The sequence below is a fragment of the Accipiter gentilis genome, chromosome 5, assembly GCF_929443795.1.
Source record: "Accipiter gentilis chromosome 5, bAccGen1.1, whole genome shotgun sequence".
Classification (NCBI taxonomy): Eukaryota; Metazoa; Chordata; class Aves; order Accipitriformes; family Accipitridae; genus Astur; species Astur gentilis.
In genome coordinates this window covers 337,184-360,703 of record NC_064884.1, presented here as the reverse complement: position 1 = coordinate 360,703, position 23,520 = coordinate 337,184, and positions in this window count along the sequence as shown.

Genomic DNA, 23,520 nt, shown 5'->3' with positions numbered 1-23,520 from the left:
AACAAACAAAACCTGGAGCAATATGTGAGATATTTAAACTAATTCAGCAGTCATTATTAGTGACATCAGGAGAAAGAAATGCAAGAATACGAGTCTATTGCTTTAAGCTGGGATTTTCAGAAGAGCCTGTTGGAGTTTGGCACTCAAATCCCATGAAATCCCCTTTATACTTTTCATTTCTTTTTCTTTTCTTTTAATTCATTTTTCTTTGACATGGGAAAGGCCCGGTGCATTTTGTTAGTGTACTTTATTACATGATGTTTAGGATCAGCATCTAGGATTAAAGCAAGTTCACAGCCCTTGTAGTACACAAAGTAATAGACAGTTCCTTCTCTGAAGATGTGAATCTGTGGATGGATGTGCAGTTGTGGAGGCAGGTTCAGTACTTAACATAACAGCTTCTCAAGCTCTTTATTACCTCCCAATGGCTGATGATTTTTTTTTTTTTTTTGTAAAGTGCTGTTTTTCTGCTGTCCTGGCTGAATTTGCACTGAAGCAGATCAGGAGTGTTCCCTCAGACATTTGCAGCACTTCTGCTCTGGGACAGAAGTGCTGAAGGGAGAAAAACAACAAAGAGGATGGTTTCCCAGACCTGCCTATGCCATCGCTAGATAGATAAGGAGGAGGGAAACAGGACACAGAAGTGTGATGCTTTGCGAACAGAGGGCGAGAGGATGGAGGAAGCCATGATGGGGAGCAAGGCAGCTGTAATGAGGCAGAGGATGAGAAAGGCAGGGGTGTAATGTGGAATATAGCCACATTATAGACACGTGTTCAAGTGATACCAGTGTTTTTCAGCCCAAGGGCTTGTTGTTGTCAGGTTCCTCCATTAATCTTTTCAGCCAGAACACATAGCTGATGCATCAGACTTAAACGTGCTGAATGGTGAACGGCTGGTTAGCAGTGGCCACGTTGGTATGTATTTCTTGGTATGCCTTGGAAGGAGTGCATGTTTAAGTTATAAACTGTTTCGTGATACTGCTTCCTTGTTGTGCCTAGTGTAGGGTCCTGCGGATCCCACACTGCAGCTCATAATTAAAGTGAATAGCCATATCCCACTACCCTGAACACAACTTGCAGAGGGGCATGGGGGGCATGCTTTCTTATTTCCCGACTGTGGAGCAACTTGTGTTTGTATTACAGTAATATTTTTGTCATTTGTGGCAAAACACCTCTCCTGTTGGGACAAGCCACCCTGAACCTTGCTGTAGTTAGCTGAGCCTGCCCTGAGCTCTGTTCTTCTTCCTTTTCCTGACAGAGGAAAATTTCTATTTTCTAACACACCTAGGAGAATTTTTGGTTTTGTGTCTCATTTTAGTACATTGGAATCACATCTTCAACACAAAGCAGGGGTATGAACTAGATTCTCTGCCCTTGTGATCAAAGCTCCAAAAGATTTCAGGACTGTAGCACATCTTGGATTTTTGGTTTCCTATGCCAGTCCTTCCCTCAGTCTGGCAACCACTGTGCTGATTTCTGACCTCATTACAGTCTCTCTTATGAAGATGAGGTACCAAAATCTAATGCCTGATGTAGCCTCTGAAGTACGGTTGTATGCTATACTGGTCTGACCTTTTCATTATTCTGCAGTTTGACTGACTGACTATCCCAGCCCTTTCCCACAAGTTGAGGAGGCTGTAATCATTGGAGGAATGGAGCTGCTAGATAATCAGCATACAGAATGCCGAAAAGGTCAGGATAATCCAGTATACATAACAGATGGATGCACAGATAGGTAACGCACAAGCAGAACTTCAGGACTAGATATGTGTTTTCTAACCTTCAAAGAAAGTTGTATTCTTTCTCCTATTCCCTCCCTGCCCAAAGAAACCCACAGACTTGTTATTTGTTATTTTAAAAATGCATATAGTCTTTACAATTTTTCATATACTGCAGACAAAATGCATTTCCTGCCTGGCTGTCTGCAGGACAGAAGTGGCAAGGTTAAGGGGAAAATACTAGAAACCTTTTAGCATTTTTTTTCTTTCTAAAAATGATTTCAAACATCTTATGTCTGCTCGGTTTTTTCCTTTTTAAAGGAAAAAAAATTATGGAAAAAAAGGTATTGAAAAGGATATTTCAAGAGGAAGCTTGTTAAAAATTGCAGATAGAGTACTGTGAGTCGTTCTCCCTTTTCCCACCAGTGAAACAGTATCACCAAGAGATAAGAAGAGAAAATGAGAGAGATTTCTAAAAGCAGTGTTTTGTTCTGTTCTCTGAACTACAGGACTGAAGATTTGAAACCATGACAAATTACTGCTTTTCTTTGGAAAATTTCATGGCCAAATATCTAATATTTCTTATTATTACCCCTCCTTCAGAATAGTACAAATGATTTAGCTGCAAGGAGATACTAAGGTACAGTATCACTGTACTGAAATCAAGATACCCGAATTTATCACAGGACTTGGATAGATATACTAGTTCAAATTCACATGCCTAAGAGCAACAGAGGCACATAACTGAAGAATAAAATCTAAATAATATGTAGGAGGAAGTTCCATGTTATTACAAATCAGTTTGGTTATCTTTATTAATCAAGCTAGAAATCAGTTCTCTCCTTTCTTAGAGGTTTCCTTTACAAGATTCAGTGTAACCCAAAGGGTAGAAAATAATTACCTACAATTAAAGAATATGCAGGACAATCCAAGGTCAAGGTGAAGCTCTGGGGATCTTTCATTAGCCACTTTAAGGCAGGTTGACAGTAGGTTGATAAAAATTCTGACCTTTGTTATTTTGTTGTCTAAGAGAAACTGAACCTTGTTCGGCAAAAAATGAAGGTATATTCCTCTTGTCATTCCTCGTGAGATAGAGTCACACGGATGATTTTTAGTCACAGCAAAGTTTGTTGAGCTAAAACCCCTGCAGACTGTTCGCCTCAAACACCTGGCTGAGCAGGGTATAAAACCTGAGAACAATGTTCGGTAGCGCATGCTGATTCATTCATGACTTGTTTGCCATGATATTGGTTGTCTCTGTCCCATTTCTGCTACGGAAAAGTGCCTGGCAGTAGCATTTCTTTTTATCACCCAAGAAAGAATCCCTCCCTCCTGGTCCTGTCAACACCGCTTGCCTTGCTCAGGTCTTCATCATGTCCCCATATTGATTGCTCCAGTTTGCTTTATGAGTTAGTCCTTCAGATGTTCTATGCACAGCTCCTTTGTAAGAGCTGTGCAAGGTCAGGCGTCGGTGTCCTGGCCTGCTCAAGCAGTAGCAAGAAATGCAAATCTCTTCCCAGTTCCTGCATGAAGGAAGGGGAAAACTAGGACTATGTATGTACCTGGACCCAAGCCAGCCCCTGTGCCCTTTGGTGTTCCTTCAGATTTCAGGGGCCTCTACACCATTTCTCTCCCTGAAATCACAGGTGATGAAACGTTTCTCAGGAAACACTGATGCAAGGGACAGGACTGAACCTGCTGGCTGGAGGAGGTCTCTAGCCTCTGGAATAGCATATATTAAAGCAGAACCTCTTTATGTCCTAGTTTAGGTACTGAATGCCATCTCTGGTTTGAATCTGGCCCTTTTTTCTCAGCCTGCAGGGTGTCTGAGGCCAGATCCTCAGTTAGCCAGTTTGATCCTTTTTTGGCTTGTAAGTCAGCCTGCACCTTGTGGTACTCAGGTACTGGTTTACTAATTATCCCTACTGTAGGCTCGGGAGAGCAGGTGGAAGGGTCGGTGTTAATTGTGCCCCGAGGCTGTGACGTCCTCTCCCTAATCAGCTGCCCTCAGCAGCTATGTTTTTGAAGCAGGTTGCAGGCGTTCACTACCCACTTGAGCACTAAAAAAAATTAGCTCTCCTTTGACTGGCATCTTAAGATTTTTTGCTTCAGGCCTGGACAGTTCATGACAAAACAACCAAATATTCGGTATTTCCACGCTCATTGTCCAGTGCTCATGCTTAACCCATCCTGTGCCATAATGAAACGTGGCCATTGCTTCATAGGAATTACTGTGTGCTTAGTAATTGCATCTCAATGGATGGAACAGGTCATTTCCAGATGATCACTTCAGGCTGGAACCATACTGCAGTCTTACATTTGGCTAATTCTTATGAAGACTGACTGGATTTGTTTGGGAGTTTGCTAGCCAGCCACGGATAATTGGTTTTATTCCTTTTTCTATCGCTATAGCACTGTGTATGACTTCCCATACTGAATTGCCATTTGAATCCATCTTAATCTTCCTTTTCTTGCAGTGTCATTTTTCCACGAGGGTAGCAAGGGTTGAAATATTCATGTTTTTGTCTCTTTCCCTACAGTCAGATATACCATCACAGTCTCCCACAGTAGGAGGGCGGATGTCACCTCCTGCCACCTCTTTCATGAAGACTGATGCCCGTTCACTTCTTTCTTTCCGTGTAACTAAATATCCACTACACGTTTAGCAGATGTAAAGCTGCATAGTCTACCTGAAGAGGGTGAAGCTTCAGGCCGTAGTGCCAGTGGACAACCTGATAGTGTCAGGCAGAGCAGGATAAATCTCAGAGAGGTCTGTCTATCTAATAACTCTGGACCTAGTCTCAGTTAACTACCTATTCAGTGCTGAACTGTCTGTCTCAGTGGAGAGATATGAGCACTTCCAGAGGATGATTTATTCTGTCCTAATAGGAGTGCTTAAGAGCAGTGGGATGAATTGCCGTTTGGTACCGTCTTTTCCTCCATTGTGTGATGACAGAAGACTGTAGGTAGATATACATATATTTTACAATCTCAGCTGGCTGTGGTGACGTCCATATGCGAGAAGACTGAGGAAAGGGAGGCTGGTCTTGCTTTGTTTCATTTCTTTTCTGCTACAATTTCTTTCTCCCGTGTCTCCTTTGACTTCCGGAGACAATACAGGAGAGATTTATTACTAAGACAAGGTGTCAAATTGCTGCGATTAGATCCAGGTTAAATCTATAGTTCCTCTCAGCCCCACTGGCTCTTCCTACCTATATTCCAAACCCCAAGGGAGAACAGCTTATGAGCTCAAAACTCAAAGGAAAACGAAGCAGCTTTAGGGAGTGAGAACTTTGTGAAATGGGACCTAAATCAATCCGTGCTGTAAATCCATCGTACTCCTGGAAAGATTGGGCTGAGAGCAACGCAGGTGATGAACAGTAGGCAAAGGCATAGTACAGGCTGACTTACTTCCCTGCAAAACCTAGCTTCTCTCATAGTCATTGCTGGTCACGTTATACAGCCCCGGTATTTAATAACATTGGGATGGATAGCAGTAAACTTACTGGTTCTTACTCTTCAAGGTACTCCTTAAATCTTAGGGGCACTGGTCTGTCCTTCCAGCAAACAGCACTCAGATCAAATTGCAAAGCAAGTTTCCAGAGCTCTCTGCTGCCTTTGATTGCCGCTGTCTTGCATTACTACATTTTATCCTGCAACATCGACCGGATGGTGGGAGGTATCAGCACAGAAATGTTTCATGAGTGAGGGGACAAGGGATGAGTGTAGTTAAAGGACACAATTTGGGAGACAGGGAATATCTTCTGCTCCCCCGACCCCTTTTAGAGGTGGGAAAACTGAAAAGTGGAGCTCTAATGCTAAGGTTGGGCGGGGAATCTGCAGCAACAGTAAGGATAGACCTGTCTCCTGAGAGTCCTGTGTCCCTCCCTCCTCCAAAGGGGTGTGTGTACCTGTGGAGCTCCACCTTGGCTCAGTCAGCAGGGAAAGAACAGCCACAAAATTTGGCTTCATATCAGTGCTCGGAAAAGGAATGCCCCAAGCCCTGGTTTGTAAATCTGCAATACCTGTACTTTTGCTATGAGCCAGAGCTCATGTCTAAAGAACAGCCTGGCTGCCTGAAACAGAGGATTTGCCTTGCCACCTTCCTTTGAATGCTACCCCATGACCGTTATTACTTTTTTCTCCTCTTCCAGAGCAATAATCTGAATTTAAGCAGAACAGGTATGGCACACAAATTTTTAATATGATAAATATGGCAGCTAGTTAAACAAACAATTTGAATTTAACCTCTACTGCCATTTAACTATAACTGAAGCCAAAATATAGTCCTTAAAGAATCCAGAATGAATGCGGAGTGTACTTTCTGTGACTGTTTTGATCATTTGAAAACAATTGAGTCTCAGGAAGCAATTACAATGTGTAACAGCCAGGTAAGAGAATGTTCAGGTTACAATGAACTCCTTTCGCATAATAAAGCAGAGTATATAGGTTATTAATCTCAAGTGAGCAAGGCTTTCTTAACCCATGCCATTGTCCAGACTAGGGTTAAAGCATTCTGAATGAGTGGACAGCTAAAAGAAAAATTCAGTACCCATTCCTGGACAGTTTGACACCAAAGAGTTGGTATTGATCCAGAAAAGGAAAACAAAAATTATTTAAAGGAAGTGGTTCATCACAGATGGAAGAGATCTGCTGAACTGTTTATTTCACCTCTGTATGCTGTCGCTCCTTTGCCGCTCTGGTGGGAAGGAACCAAGGAAGCTCGAGTCCCAGCTATGCTTGCCCCATCTCAGTGGACAGTCAAAGCAATTTTTAATTCCTCGCCTTTTCTGGAGATAGTTGGAGTTTAGGCTACAGAAGGTCAAGCCAGGTCCAGCACACACCAGTCATATGGTGGACTATGGTTCCATGTTTTCTTTTCTATTATCTGATCCATCCTATAAGACCATTCCAGCAGCTTGAAACCACCAGAGAATATTAGATTCCAGTCTGTCCTGTTTTCCCGTCCTACTGCCACCACCTATTAACACTTAACAGACCACAAAGCACCACATTTTCATCGGGCAGCCTGTGCTGGTCCTGTGCAGAGACAGCAGGGAGATGAAGGCACTGCCAGCTCTCCTGGCTCTTCCCAATCCTGCTTTTGAGGAATGAAGAGGACTTTCCCTGTGGCAATTAGCCCCACACTTTCTTTTTTCCAATCTTCCCTAAAAAAAAAGCCCTCCTGCTTGTGTCTAATGTCCTTCCTGAACACGTTCTTGGTTGCTGTCCTTCTCAGTCTACCTGGCTGCAGTACAATTAAAAAGAAAATTAACATTTCTCCTACAGGCAGCTGAATTCATCCTTGTTGCAAATCCCAGGCAGTTTGTACCTTTTGGGGGCTTTTTCTTAATGCCCTTTGGCATCCCTGCATGAACTCATCTTTGGGTTACCCATTCACATGATGAACTTGATACATAGTAGCGTGGATAATCGTGTTACTGAATCCAGGGCCAACTACAGGGGAGGACCATTAATAGCTGCCCATGCCGAGACAACATGGCTCCATCCCCTTGCCATGAGTCATTCCAGCTGCTTGAAAATGCTATCTTTGTAGATTCCCCTTTGGTCAGGAAGAGGAGTATGGAGATTGCTTCAGTTCAGCAGTGAAAATATCTCCCCGGTTTGTAGACAAGAGAGCTCTTTCAGAGACATTCTTGAACAAAATACCTAATAGTGCTGCACATGGCACAAACACACTCCAGTTCCTGAGGCCAATGGATAAAGACACATATGCTGTCACAGATTAGATATGAACCGAGCATATGTTTCTGCACTGAATCAACTGCTGAATCAAGTTTCCTGGTATATCTGGTCACAGGACGGGTCCCTGGCATATGTACAGGGAGGGGAGTGTGTAGGTACGCCAAGTGAAAGATTTACCCGGCTTTGGAGCACTGAATCACAGACAGGGTGGAATGACAGCAATTAGAGATGGAGATTAACGCTGCTAGGTCTGAGAACATAATTTCAGTGGAGTCATTTCCGATTTACAAGAGAAAATGCAGGTCCAGCAGCTCCAAAACCTTGCTGCGGTCTGCTTCATATTTTCTCTCCTGCCATAACTAAACAATACAAGACACATATGTACGTGCATACATACATTTAGACACATATGATTCCAGCACACCATTTCAAAAAGAGGGTATGTTTTAAATTTCATCTAAGTCCATGTAAAACACTACCTTTTCTTTGCCTTGCAGTAGGAGTTTAACATTTTCTCGGTAGCCAACCATTTATTTATTTATTTATTTACTTCTCAAATAACAAGCTAAAACAAAATGAGCTTTTTTTCATGATATTGGTTGTTACTGCCAGTTTGCAGACTCGAGTCGTTATTCAAAGTGGGCTTTAGATTAGGTTATTCTCACTTTCTGTTTCCACTGCAGATACCTGACAAATTCAGTTGTGAGATGCTGACCGTCCCAAAGATAAACATTTCAGTGTTTCAGACCCTGGTAACTGAAGGTAACCCTGGCTGGACTAGTCCTGTCGTGTCCTTTGCTTGCTTTCTCTGCTGCAGTTGCTGCCAAGCAACTAAGGTACTTCTGACTGTCTGGTCATGTAACCCTTTTATTTCTCCTTAATTTCAAGGTACTTTTTGCAGTTAAACACAACTCAACGTTTGACTGTAAACTCATTAGAAACAAGAAAAAGACCAAGGGAAAAGTCGATCTGTGCAGTGAAGGAAGAGTGATGATACTACATGATGGTGAAAAATCTGAATGTAGTGCCTCTTTTTGTTTGGCCTGATGAACTTTATCCTCTACTAGTTACAGACTGCTTGGTGTAATCTCTATACTGTTAACAGCTATCTCTGAGGGCATGTGGAGGATGAGGGAAGAAACAACTATGAAAAGACACGCGTGATGCTTAGCTCCAAAAAAAGTTGTGAAGGGGAGGTATGAAGTCCAGGAAGTGGAGAATCACAGACTAGTCGTTTCAGCTCCAGCCCACAGGAAACTATTGGAAAAAATAATTGACCCAAGTACTTGTTCACACCTAGAGGATAACAAGGAGGAGAATAAGACAGCATTGATTTGTCAAGCAAATCGTGCCCAAGCAGGCTGAGCTCCAGTTCTGGAATACCCAAAACTAAATGCAAATGAAATCAGGAGTTACAGAAAAATTCACAGGCAGGTAGTGTAGGATACGTTGTGCTCTTTATGGCACAGAGCAAAGATGATAGTAATATCTGCTTCCAAAACCACACTGTCATGTTCTTGATTCCATTTCACTATCGGGACACTACAAGGGCCTGTTCTTTAAGGCCCTCTGCGAGTCCAAGATGGCTATGTCAAAAATTACCTCCCGAGTCATAGATCACTGGGACAACACCACTCTTCCCAGGCAATGTGTTTGACAGTACCCAAGAATAAGCACTCAAGAGCCAGAGATTTAAAAAAAAAAAAAAAAAAAAAAAAAAGAAGAAGAAGAAAAAAAAGATTGGCTAAAACAGTGAGTTTATTCTGAAGTGTTTCCAAATAGCCACACATCTTTGTTTCAGTGGTGAAAATCCCTTTTAAAAATTATTTTATTTGATCAATTAAATGCTACCAGTTTCTGGATGCACTAACCACAAATTTGCTAAATTCCTGAGCTAATGAAATGCTGGCTTGCTTTGACATGAATGGGAGTTTTGTTTGAGTAACAATCGAATAAGGACTTGGCCCAAAGACAGCAAGGAAAACATTTAGATGTTAAATATGTATTCAGAAGACCTTTCTTCAAATCTTTTCTGTTACAACAACAGGATAGTAATTGTGTTCTCTAGAAGGGACAGTTCAGTGAGACGTCCAGCACCTCTCAGGATTTAGCAGAGTGAGGAAGAAACTATGCAAATATTTTAGTTTAGAAATACTTGTAGCTCCTTTTCAAACAATGAAAGCCTCAATTAAAGCCAGATCTCTGTTATTTAAAAATTCCAGGCAGCAACTGAGAGAGAGTGAGTGAGTTTCATTTTTTCCCCCTCACTCCCAAACATAAAGTCCAAGGTACTTGAGAGTCAGGAAAATTGTGTCTAATGTTAAAACTGTGAGAGCTGAAAAGTCTGAAGCTGCGATTCGTATCTTCTAAAGAGTTTTGCAGTCATCAATATCTAAAGTAAGCTGAAGAACAAGAAATAGGTGACCTTAATAGATATAACTCTGTATGGGTTCATTGTACCATGAAATTAAATTTTTAATCTGAATTGATGAACAAAAATGCTGGTTTGATCCTCCCCATACACAATAGTTTAAATAGTTTGGTAACTATTTCACTTCCAGACTGTAGCTGCACAAACAGGCTCAGCAAGAGAATAATCCACTTCATGGACCATGGGCTGGGATGGGCCAGAAACAAAAAGGTCTCAGAAAATTTTTTGCTGTTGTTAAATTGTTGCAAGCAAGGTTTAGGATTACTGGGGAGGTAAAATTATGTTCTTTTGCTTCTGGTAATTTGCAAACATAGGGGTTAATCCCAAAGTTTTAAAATCAGTGGTCACTGAGTCTTTTGATGGACTTCAACTGGCTTCGGATGTGGTTCCAGGCTTCTGTCTTTTGCCAGTGGAAGCCATCAGTTTGGTGTATAATCACATTCAGCTACACCTTAACCTCAGAGCTCATCTCATTTCAGCAGGCTTCCCCTGAAAGTGATGCACTTTCTCCAAGAGTGTGCCTTTAAAATACTTACTGCCATGCTGAATTCAAAGCAGATATGTTGTCCAGAAGGGAATTGCTAACTATTTGGCTTATGACCACTTGATCTCAAGAATGCTAATATAAGTTGTAGAAGCTGAAATGAAGCTATTAATAGAGGATCCCCTGCTTAAAAAAAAAAAAAAAAAAAAAAAAACAAACAAAAAACCAAAAACACCTCTATCTTCTTTATTTAATTTTTAAAAGCCAACTTATTTTCCATTTTTTTTTTTGAAAGTTCATCAATATTAAAAATGCCCCTCAGTGCCTGATCTTACTTATGGCTGCTTTTTCCCCTGAAATTGCTAACAGAGATTTGACAAATACAAACAAACAGGAAAAAACCCCAAACCCTCTCTTCATTAGTATAGAAACCTGAACTTGGATATGTTGGTCAGCTGAAGCTGTCAGAATGGCTAGAGGAATTATCTGCTATTATCTGCCGAGTAAACACTACCACAAAATGAAAACTGATGCCATAGCATTTTTTATAATGCAATAGGCATGGCTCTCACTACTGAGTATTGGAGCCAAATGTTCTGCCATGGCCCTATACAATAGCACTCTTTGACAATAGCTCAGTATTTAGTTTGTTATGAAATCCAGTCTATTTTGGGAGGGCCCTATTGTTTCCATTTTATATGTACTGCAGACTTGTGTCTCGGAAAACACGAAACTAATTGCAGAAGTTGTCACTGTTGCTGAAAAAGCTGAAGGTTTTGTCCTACTGAGAGTGGAGAAGGGCCTTTCTGCCAGCTAGAACCTCAGAGATATCTTGGTCCTGCAGGACTGCACACGCAGTTGTCGATGCCTGTGGGAAGGATCAGTAGTGAGAGCTACCAAGCAAAGCTGATGTTCAGCTTGTCACCTTTTTGTAATAATTTCTAGAAGTACCTGAAGTATCCTGGAGGTATCTCATCTTCTTTGATACTTCTCAGAGAGGTATCTCATTTTAGCACGAGTCCCTGAAGGAGGATATAAAACAGTAAATGTAAATATCCGGCTCTTAGAACTCTTCATTTCCTTAAATAAGGTGTTATTGTCCCCATAATGAAGCTGACTCATTGCTGCCATTAAATAGGAGGGTTGCTCTATCTGTTCTGCTCTCTAATGGCCTGATTCTGCTCTCCTTTCTCTCACAAAAGACAGGGTTGTGCTGTTAAAGTTAATAACGTGATGCATACAGGATTGAGAGGAACGTGAGCTGTTTGCGCATTCTCCACCCCTTTCTCACGTGCAGCCGGTTCACTTCTGCTGTTATTGCCACCACAGAAAGTAGGATCCTTAGTGAGAAGCGACTGCAATGCCAAACTGAATGCTTTTGCAAAAACAGCTTGTTGGGCAGTTCCTGTGGGATGCTTCATTGCTGCAAAAGTCCTGAGTGTGTCTATGCCCCTATTCATGCCCCAAAACGCCTGTGGCTCTTGTCTTGCTCTCCCTGTGTAGACCTATTGCCTGAGTCCACAGCTGTGCTTGCCTTCCTGGAGAGACGCATCAACTCCACAGATCACTTTTTATCCTTTCCAAAATGCTGGTTCTTGCTGTAGCATTGTAGCATTGCTTAAATTAATAATTTCAGGTGAATCAATGATCTAATGATGCAGTTGTATGTAAGGTATTCCTAGCCCTGGTGTGTCTTAGAAAGAAAACAAAGTAGACAAGGATTTTGTGGGGTTATGAGAAGTAAAGAATATCAAGAGGAAAAAAGGATGTTTTCCCTGCCTGGTTTTATTAGTGGGCAGTGATGCCCCATGATTGATCAAGGGGACTGATGTTGATGTTTCAGACATTCATTAATGTTCTGACTCATGATGAGGCACTGGACTAGTCACTTCACTTCTGCTGTTCTGTGTCTCTGTTTCTAAGACTGTAAAAAAAGACACATTAATATTCAACTCTAGAAGATCATCATCAGAAGTTAGAGATTTATTTGAGCCCATAAAGATGACTAAAAGAGAAGAAAAAAGTCTCATTGACTCCTTTCTTTAGCTTTCTTTTGATTTTTTTCTTAGTTTTTATATATTTCTAAATAAGTACTGATTTTTCGAAGTATGCTTATGCAGATATCCTTTCCAAAACTGGTGACTCGGAGTAAGATTGACAAGTGGACTGAGGCTGGCAGAAAGACTCATGAGGCCTTTTAAGCTTAGTCATGGTTCCACAGAAGAAAACCCTTCCATTATTTTAGACTTGAATTCTTTTGCTTTTGTTCACAGTTCCAGAAGTCCACAGCAGAGCTGGGAGCAGTCTGAGGCCCAAGCCTTTCCTAGTCCAACACAAACCATATTTGTGCATCCTCATGCAATCTTACTCAAGTTACTCTTTTTGGACAGTCAGCCTTTCTTTGCTGAGATTGATCCAAGTAAATTTAGAGCTATCGAACCTCATTAAATATGTATTGATGTTTGTCGTATGTGTATTTTTTCCTTTCCCCCCCATTTAAAGTGATTCCAAGTTTGTGCACTGAATGCAAATCAGCCAATGAGAGCTGATGAGGAGTTTGCAGACAAATAATGTTGGTGCACTGGTTCCTGTTACCTGTTTCATCCTTCCATTTTAGAAGACTTGATAAGTGACAAGTAGCACAGAAGTGGTTCATTCTCATAGTGACAGAATATTCTGAAGGACTGTGCCCTCCCCTGGAAGCATCCTGTGAGCATTCATGGAAGTTAGGGACACATACTGAGGGGAGTGGAGGAGGAGCATACGGAAAGAAATATTTGTTATAAAATGTTTATGTCTGAACTCAGTACAGGTGAAAGGAGCTGGACTGACAGCTCATGGGAAGCACAATATGTTCCCACATGCAACCCAGCATGATACTAGCAGAATACAGGAGGAAACTTCCCCTGGCTCATCCATCTGCTTATTTCCAGCACTGATTATGGGGAACGATGCATTTCAAGTTCTGCCTTTTAGCTTACTCACGGGCTCTGAGCACGACTGCTAAGTGATTTCAGGGATGACAGCAGTTTGATGTGCCTGTGTTGACACGTATGTATTTGCACATGTGGTCCACCTTTGTTCTCCAGTAATGTACTCCATCTTTAAAAGAAACGGTTAGTGCTTGGACTTGTTCTTGGCCAGATGCTTACCTGGTATGAATCAGGGATGTTCTGTTGGAGTAAAACTGAGCTGCGCTAGTTTGTGCTGGCTGAGGATCAAGCCCAGGGAAAGATATGTATGTGTTTTATCTATTTTGTAAAATTGTACGAGAAATGGCTTGCTTTGGAAGCTCACCAACCTTTCCATTCTAAATTTGGATTGCTTACATGTGCCAAAGCATTTCTAGATGAAGGACCATGCAGTCATCTTCCAGAAAGCGTTCATATCCTCTATTGACTTGAATGGTGTAGCCCTAGTTATTTAAAATATCGCTGCAATCTGCAACATCAGAGCATTTTATGTCCAGTGTGAGTGCTTTACTCTGAAAGTAAAGTCTTTTTCTTTTCTCCCTTATGCCCCTCAACACAGCATGTAAAACCCAAGAAGACTTAGCCTGAAGGGCCCCTGCCTTATATCTAATGATGGGAACTATGGCTTAGTATTGATATTGCCTTATTAAAGCAATTAGCCAAGCATTTCAGAAGCTTCTTAATGTTTCTAGGAGTGACTTCTAATGAGGGATAATGACAACAAGCATGGAAGGTCTCTGGTGAACTTCAGATAATGATGTAAATTTGAGAAACGTCAATGGTATTCATGGATTCAATGATGGCCATTCCATGTCTGTTCGTTACCTAGTTCAGCTTTTATTTTCACTTCCCAGGCCATTTACATCTGCAAGAACATGTTCCTTACCCAATCTGGAAGCCTACCACTTGGTTCAGAGATTGACTTAGCTACAAAGTAAATGATGCTGAGCCTTAGCATTCCTTGTAATGAGCTCAAGTCTAGACAACAACGAATCAGTTAACAGAAGGAAAGCAAGATAGAACAGGAGGCACTATGACAATGACAATGTTTTGCATTTACATAGCAAAACATTTCCCCAGAAGATGCCAAAACAGGGGCCTGGACACCACGAGGAGCATTGTGTGGCTGTGGAAATGATAATGCCAGGGGGAGTGAGGTGAAACAGAAGGACATAGAAGGATCCTACAGGAAAGAAAGAAATGGAGCTTCATTACCAGAACTGGACTGGAAAGTTCAGGTATGACAGCAAGGTCTAGAGCTGTAGGAACTACCTGCATTGGTATTAAATAGGCATTTGCTGGCATAGAAATATCACTAATGTGCCTGTGCTGACAGATTTCTAGTTTATCCCTGTGCCTGGTCAGGGACTATGGCCCTAATCCACAGCCCACAGAAGTCAGTGCAACACTCACTTCCCATAGGAGTGCAAAGCAGGCATTCCAAAGGGGTACAAAATTCTGGAAGGGAGCTTAAGAAGGCTGCAGGGGGTCAGACTGGACACTGCTTCAGTGCAGGCTGTCACATGAGGTTCTGGCTAAAGGTCTCATGCATTCCTTTAAGAAGGCAGATGTGAGGGCAGAGTGTAGCAAGAGGGAGGGTATTTCCACCCTTACACAAAGTTATTACAGGAATTGGAGCTGTATATAATTCTGATATGAGCATTGTTTTTATAAAGAGCCACAGAAGTAGTTTGAGGGGTAAAGGAAACGTCTCAGTGATAGACAGAAAAAGCTGTCTATTTAGGAAAAAGAGAGAGCTGACCTGATTAGTCCATGTTGGCACTCCACTGGTACGTTCATGAGAAGAAAATGCTAGATACCAAAAGGCCACTTAATCTACTAGAGATAAGCATAAAAGCCTGTTACCAAGCCAGGCAAATTCAAAATGAAAATGAAGTGCACACTTTTTTTTTTTTTTTTTTTTTTTTAATGTGAGGGTGATCAGCCAGGGGAAGAAACTCAGTAGGTCAATAAACTGCCTCTTGCCATTGGTCAGGGACTTGAGAGCACCAGCAGGTGTTTATGACCTTGCCCAGCCTCACCTGTAGCCTCCACCTATGCAGCCTGCTGCTCATTACCTGCCACAGTTCTATTTAATCTCAGATGTAGCCCCCCCCCCCCCCCCCCCCCCCAATCCCAGATTCACCTAAGCTTTGTTCTGGGTAGGTGTCTTGCTGTTCCTGATCTGTAGAGTGGTCTTCTCTGATTGATCCTGGACCTTCTGTGTCACTTCAGCTTCACTAGATGATCCCTGGTGCATGAGCTGTGTCCTTGCTGGTGAGGCTGCCCTTACTCCTCCCTGTGCCTTAGTTTACCCCTCTGTTCGGTAGACCCAATTATGTTTGTATTACCGACCTGATAGGTGCCGCTATGAGGATTAATAATTTACAGTGGGTTTTGTAAATCTAGGCTGACTCTACAGAGCTAGGAAAGTCGTTCCAGGCTTGTACAGAAATCAAAGGAGGCAGAAGGTAATTATAAATCATTTTCAGGAAGTAGTTTTATGCCTTTGGTGGAAAGAAATGTATAAGGGAAACATATTAAACAGAATGCTTTCCATTCACGCAGTCTTTACGAATATTTTGAGCCTGTAATATCACCTTTTGATTATTAGTGCAAATGTTTGTTCTTTGTTTATTATTCTGTGTCTCTTTAAGACTGAAAAGGAAGGGAACAAGGAACGGCTAGTGAGAGGGGCACATGGGAATTATTAAATAAGTAGATAAAAGGCCAGTCATCACGTTAATCACTCTAGTCTTTAAAGATCCCCATGCTGGTGAACCCCTTTCCCTCAGCACAAAGTCACTGGAGTCGAGAGGGCCCGTGCCTGGACGTGTTTGCCCTCTGGCAGGAGCTGCTGCAGGACTGGGAGAGGGCTCTTAATCTCACACTTCTGCATCTGTACCTACTTTTTAGACTGCAAGCTCCTATGTATATGGGTAGCACTGAGCACGGTAGGCAACCTGACTCAGTTTAATGACAACCGATAACTGTAGCGAGAGAGAGAATGTTGTTTTGGGAAATGATCGGTATTGCTGTATGCTCAAGGCGAGAGAAGCCAAGCCATCGAGGCTCACTGTAGAAAATTAGAAAGTTCATGCGCTTAAGAGAGAAGAAACCTTGGAGGAGAGATGCAGAAATTAAGTGACTTGCCCAAGGTTACATGTTTGGTCAAGATGGGATAAGCCACTGGCTCAAGCCCATCCTGAGGGACCCCTGCTCCTTGGGCTACCACACTTTTCCGGGTATGTAATTTTCAGTGATAAGCTTCTTCCCCAGAAGCCTCCTCCAGTCCTGCCTTCATCTGAAATTTCTTTCTTGGCTTATTAATTTCAATTTATCGCAGCCAGGGGTTGTTTGAAAATCTGCTCTGTTTGTCCTCCACAACTTTTACACTTCAGAAGTTCTTATTTAAAAGAAAGCCCCCATCCAAACCAACACAAAATAGCCCACAAAAACCACGCAACTTTGCTGTAGAGCATCACTTGCCTTCTCCCTAAGTTTCTGAAGAGTGTGTCAAGAATAAGAGTTGCCTCATGGTTTGGATGAAATTATGTATCTTTATTAGGTTTCTGTTCTCAGGAAACAATTTATTAGACACAAGAATGTTATGTTATACCACCTCCTCCTTTTTGCCTGGGAATTTACAGTTCACACACTGCACCAGCACATAAATCCAGTTTTATTTCTCAATTTATTCACCTGGAACTAAGTGGATTAAATAATTTTTTTTTTTTTAAAGGAGACTGGCACTGCATTTTCAAATAGAAGCACTGCAAATAATCACAATTGTTAGGCAGACAAATTAGAGGTGGCTGTGGACATGCAGTTGCTTTCTATGCAAACTTTTATGCTTGCCGAGTTTAAATGGTGATTTTTTTTTTTTTCCCTGTGCAAAATTTACCTTTAATGACCCTCTTTCCCTTTAATAAACCAGGATTGATTAGAATTTGGCTTTAAGAGATGAAAGGACTCTGCAATTATCTACTTGTATATGCCCTTCAGTAAACTACCTTGTCTCCCCCTTTCTACCTCCCCTTCTTAAGAAGACTTTCCCAGGTCCCTCTTGGCTGCGGTTGAACGATGTTGGCTCATGTCCATGCTGCAACAAAGACCTGGCATTCCAGCTGTCTGCTTCTAATCTCCAGTGTCAGCTCTTGTTAATGTTTCAGCATGAAATCAGAGGGGGCAAAGCTGCATGGAATATTAAAACCATGATCAGAATTCCACTGAAATGCTGATAGTCTGCAAGCACCATTAGGAGGGCCGTCAAATCACTGTCTCGCATTAAATAAAAAGAAAAGATTTCTATCGCTGGGGCGCACGGGAAGTACAATCAGTGAATCACTGAACTAAATTAGCATTTTTTCAATTGGAGATCGAAGTTGATTTATTGTTCTACACAACATTAATGTAACTATGTGCTTGACCTGTTAAGGCAGCTAATTTTTCATTTAAATGGGTTCTTTCTGTATGCAAAAAGGTTGTAATCATATTTCAACTTTGCAAAGTGATCAGGAAAGTACTGGACTGTTTCAAAATTGTCTTAAGGAGTCTCTCTTCCCTCCCTCCCTTCCCCCCCTCCCTTACGCCTAGTGGTCAAGGGCAAGCAGTTTGAAAAAAAAAAAAAAAAAAGCAAAAAGCTGTCTCAAGTAATAAGCTTAATTGTCATTTGACTTGAGGTATTTTACACCACTTTGACCATGTAGAAAAGCATTTGAGAGGGTGTAAATTTCACACCCCCAAGTCCTGCAAAAGGAGCTTAGTGTACAAGGAGGATCTGTCCCATCAATAATTTCAGGTTTTGCAAAAAAAGAGGGTTTTGTTATTCTTCCACATTTATTTTTCTCACTGTCCTGAGTAAACAGTTGCTGGGGATGACCATAGGCATCTTGTATTTTCTGTAGGTTTCAAAAAAAAAAAAAAAAAAAAAAAAAGAAAAAGCTCTGAGTTCAGTGGCAGCAGACTGAATTAAAGACTGAGAAATGTAGGCCAATACAAAGCTCTGTACAGAATGAGCAGTACAGAAATTCCTGCTGGTTTTAATAGACTTTGCGAGGTACTAAACATGTAGAATAAGAGTTGTAGTTTGCCAGTGAAGTTTGTTTTGCAAATGAAAATTATGACTTACTGGAAGTGAAGCTGCCTGTGAGAAAGTGTTGCTGATGAGTCTGAAAAAAGCGTAGCTATCCAAAAGGAAGTCTACTTTTCTGGTCTGAAAGGCCACTCCATTTTGCAAATATAATTTATAGTTTGAAAAGAGAGGAATGGTTTTTTAAAAGGCAGAAATCCAACCTGTGGGCGAAACCTGCTGAGGTTGTCCCTTTCTTCTTGGTTCAGGAGGGTGAGGAGGTGGAGATTTGCAAACTCCAACGCTGGCAGGATGGGAACTCATTTCCCATCTGACTCCAGTATGTTTCCTGTTAAACGTGTCTACTTTAAACCCGGTCATTTCCAACTGTTGCTGCCTCGTAGTCCAGCATCCCAACCTGGGAAAAACTTTTGTACAAATTGACATTCTCCAGATGACAATATAGAGCACCCCAGTGCCTCCTCCCTAGCAAAGTGAAGAGAATATACATTTCCAATTAGTGGTACACATTCTAGTCATGTTCTCTTTTTACTCCCTAACTATCTTTGTTTTGCTAAAAAGCTGTTCGGTCATTAATGAAATCCTGCAGTTCTGCTAATCCTAGATACAATGCAGCTTTTCTCTAGCAAGCTATCCCTGACATAAAACTACAGTTACCCAAGCTCCCCACCACATTAAGATTCGTTGTCATTTGCCTTTCATTACATACCTGATGTAGCACAGTAGCAGTCAAATGTCCTTGGCAGGCAAAGCAAAGTATTTAATTGTATTAGTTTCCGCTTGCTCCGCCTTAGGAACAATTTTTTTTCTTGGGACGGAAGAAAAAAAGCAAAAAACCAAGAAAAAATTCTGGATCATGGATACTTATACTTTCTGGTTGGACATAAATGTAATTATACTTAAATTCTCAAAGCAATCTTACACACACGCCCCCCCTCCCTGGCAACACTGTATTGCCAGTGCCATATGAAATGCCTCTCCGTAGAGGAGAACAATGAGGCATTCATCAAAGGGAACTAGTGATTAGATGTTTTTCATTTTCAGAACTTTAAGAGATAAATAGGGGCCCTGTTCCTTCATTTGATGTACAGTACTGTTGGGATTCAATTAATCTCTTCTGATAAATACCGAATTTCTGCAATATTATTTCGGAAGAAAGAGTGTCACACACAATGTTGACTTCAATTCCTCAGAATATGGGTGCTGGTTCTCAATAAAGAAATATATTAAAGAAGGCTTGGATGACCATGGGGCCTGGAACAGGGGTATGAAGCTGTACAGCTTTTCCACTGAACAGCCTTGTTTTTTTCCAATGCTTCCCTTCAAAGAAGGACATTGGATGGAATAAGGAGCAAAATAGTAAAACTCTAGCTTATATTTTAGGGGATCTGAATCCTGACCCTGGCTTTTCTGTGGAATTACTGAGTCTCTTGGTATGTTTGTGCCCAATTCTGTTAAAGGAAGTTAATAATCTTTTTCTTTAGCAAGATGTTGGGAATAGTTGTGGATTTTTTTAAACTCTCTTGAAATGCTTGAGTACTATGGGTTTAGACAGTGCAGGGATCTCTATAGATAAATGCAGTTACTATGTTTAATTTCTACGGTCTTCATCTGAATACGCAGAATTGCAACCAAAGGGAGCTATCACTGGCTGGCTGCTCTATAGCCTATGAAAAATGAGTTGCTGCTTTCAGCCCTGAAAGCACAGTCTAGGTTGTGTGTCTGTGTTAGAAGAGCTGTCTCCGCAATTGATAATAATTTACCCATCTATTCCCATTGACAATTTTATTAATAAGATCAATGACTGAACAGGCCTCAAACACCGAACATGCATCTTGTCATTGCTGGAGCAAAAGAAGGATATTGATGGAGCAGGGTGGTGTAGGCTTGTGTTGCTGCTGCTGCCTGGTACATTATCTGTGGGTAGACCAAGAAAATAGGTCAGGTTCGATCAATAGGCCTGCTTTCGTGACTACTGAATCTACTTACATAAATGGACCAGCTCAATTAAAAAAATAAATAAATTAGGTAACCATCATGCCCAATTTGAACTTAACCTGAAGAAGGAATAACGACACTCCTGGCAGCAATGCTGAAGTTGTGCAAGTGCTGTGAGGAAGCTCAGGGAAGGCGATGCCCATCAGAGGGGTTCCTGACTGATGTCACAAGGTACTCGGGTGGATATTTTGAACTCTGTCCATACTGCCACGAAGAGCTGAGACCCTCAGCTGCTGTAGCCCTATGGGGTGGTTTACACTGTTAAAGTCCAGCTCAGCACAATCCCAAACTTCTAATATTGTGCACACATTTTAATGAATCTGGCTTAAATTGCCACAACCCCTTTTGCGTCCATTTGTGGTCTTTATCATGACTACATTTCACTGCTAGAATTTATGATTTGTCTTTCCTTGTGATTATTCTGCACTAAAATGACTTCTTATGTTTTGCTATAGAATGAGCAGACGTTTAGTGGCACGTGCCGCATTGCTAAGTCGAAAGACTTAACAAATGTTGCTCGTTAAGGGTTTGATCCTCCTCCCATTTACCTCTTTGGCAAATCTGCCACTGGTTTTACTAGAGTAGAATCAGATGCCGATTAAATACAAGTTTACCACTGAGGACAAGGTAGGGATTTATAGTCAAATGCTGCAGTCAGTTTCCAGAGCACCACGGAAATATCAAGGGGAAAGTGGCAGCTGTACCTATGACTTGAGAAATGTTTTTGGCACAAATCTTCATCTTTGTATTTTAAAGGTGCAGCAGCTCCTTTGTAGTCTTCAGGATTGATGTTAGGCTTGTTAAGGTCAATGGGAACCTTTCAAATGATTTCAAGGGCTTTGGATCAAGTCTAAAGCCAAACTGCTCATAAAAAGTCTAGAACTAGGCATAGATTTGGGGAGGGACAAGGAGGTCATTTGGTTAAAAAAGTGGATTTTCTGAATTTCTGCTGGTTTTATCAGGTGCTTTCTGAATGCAGCTCAGCTTGTATTATCTGCAAGATTTTATGTCACTGCAGTATCTCAAGCTGCACCGATAACAGGATCTCACAATGTATTCTTAACACAAAACATGTAGAGAGTTTTGGAAGGTTTAGTCTCTGGATTAACTGAGTGGAAAATGTCTTTCATTGTAGCTACAGATGGCCCACAACACAGGGGAGGAATCTGGAGAAAAAATCAGAACCTCTTTGTCTTTGCAACTTCATTAGGTTTTCCAAAACTCTGAGCAAGATGGTTCATAAAATGAGAGAAGAGATGGAGAATTATTACTATTTGTATTTCCTCATTCTTTTTCATCTTCTTACTGTTTTCCCTAACCAAAAACACTAAATGCATTTCTCATTTTAAAAATATGAATGTGAAAAAATTTCAAGCCCTTTATATTTTTTACTCTACAGGAGAAGCTAATGCTTGAAGGAAATCTAGCAAGCCACCTTGAAAATAATGTGAAATTCTGAATTTCAGGCAATGAAAAGTAGCAATTTGATGATATTTAATTTTCTGAATTGTTTTGTTTTTCTCCATGAGGAATTTGATTCCTGACGTGCTCTAGTGAGATTGCTGAATATCTGGTGTCATGGGAATTCACACTCCCCTATGACGAGTCATGCTTCATTATGACTTATCATCAAAATCAAAATAGCAACCTTTTTGCTGACTGTATTGCTAATCCAATGGGGACTGGAGACAGAGGTGGGTGGGTGGGCAGAGAGAAAGCATAGCAGTGATAATGTCACTTAGTTGGGAACAGGATATCTTGCTGTATAAGATTAAGTTATCAAATTAAAGCCTAGAGCTTTAGTGATCGAGAAACTCAATTCTCCGTATGATATAATTGCCAGTCTGGGCCAAATTTATCCTTGATAGAAAACCATCTGTGTGTATAATTCTGTCCAGGTTGAAGTGGGACTCCTGATACTAACGGGACCACCACCAGCAACTAAGATATCTGTATGTAAACACCATTCTTGGGTCTTGTGAATAATATTACTAAGATGTCTAGCGTGATTTTCCTTTAATTTCTCAAGCCCTTACAGTAAAAGGGTCGCACCTCCATGACAGAATATTTACCAGTGAGAAGATATCTCTGCTTTGGGGAAAGATGAAAAACTAGACCAGCCAGCAATTGCAAAGGAAATCTGTAGCCTGTATTTGTAGCACATTAATAACATGACTAGTGACCTTTCTGAAGACAAGAAATGTGTAGAATTGATCGTCCTACCCAGGAGCTGTGCAGAACTATAGACTGGTTATTTTCAGGCCAACCTTTGTTGCGGTTACATCTTTGGCCAGTGCAAACTCAGTGTGGGTATAGTTTAGTCTGGTTAAATCCAAATACAGATGAGTAACTAGAACAACGCCTTGGTATGGCTGCCAAAGGTAGAGCTTCTGGTGGCCATGCTTGAGCTTGTACATTACAGAGTTTCTCCTAAAGAAAAAGTCTGTTATTTTTAAAGCTGCAGAATCTCACTTTTTTGGAATCTGTATATACATATACACTGGATTTTTTTCATTAGGATCCGGGAGGAGGATGGTAACTCAGGTCTCCAGAAGTTTTTAGTATTTTGGTAACTTCATGCTTTATTAGGGAATAAAAATCCCAGAGTCTAGTGTCCTCCCTTATTTGGAATTAATCCCAAAGGCAGCTCCATGGTTTACTGCTGTGAAAGCCCAGAGGTCCCAGATCTAAGGCAATCTGCTGGGTCAGCTTTACCGGTGGTTTTCTCCAGCCTGAGAGTCGGAGTTTTTAGCAGCTCTCCAGGGTTATACTTGGAAATCACAGAGGGTTCCCCGGCTTATGTTACAACTGCAGAAAAACCAAACCCTCCCTGAAAAATACTTTGGTTTTGCAAGCTAGCAGTTTTCACAAAACTGATTTTCTCGACAATCTCTATCTTTCCTAGTAAATACCTGCCTTTCCCATAACTTATCGCTCCCTGAAGACAAATGGGACAAAGGAAGGCTACATGATTTGCTACAGGCCAGGGAAGAGATAGAGGAAGTGTAATACTTCTGATTTCTCTCTCTCACAACTGCAGTGATGTCCTTCTGTAAATTCTAAGGTAGTCACAGATCCTCCAGACCCCCGTCAGACCTGTCTGTTTGTGTGTGTGTCTA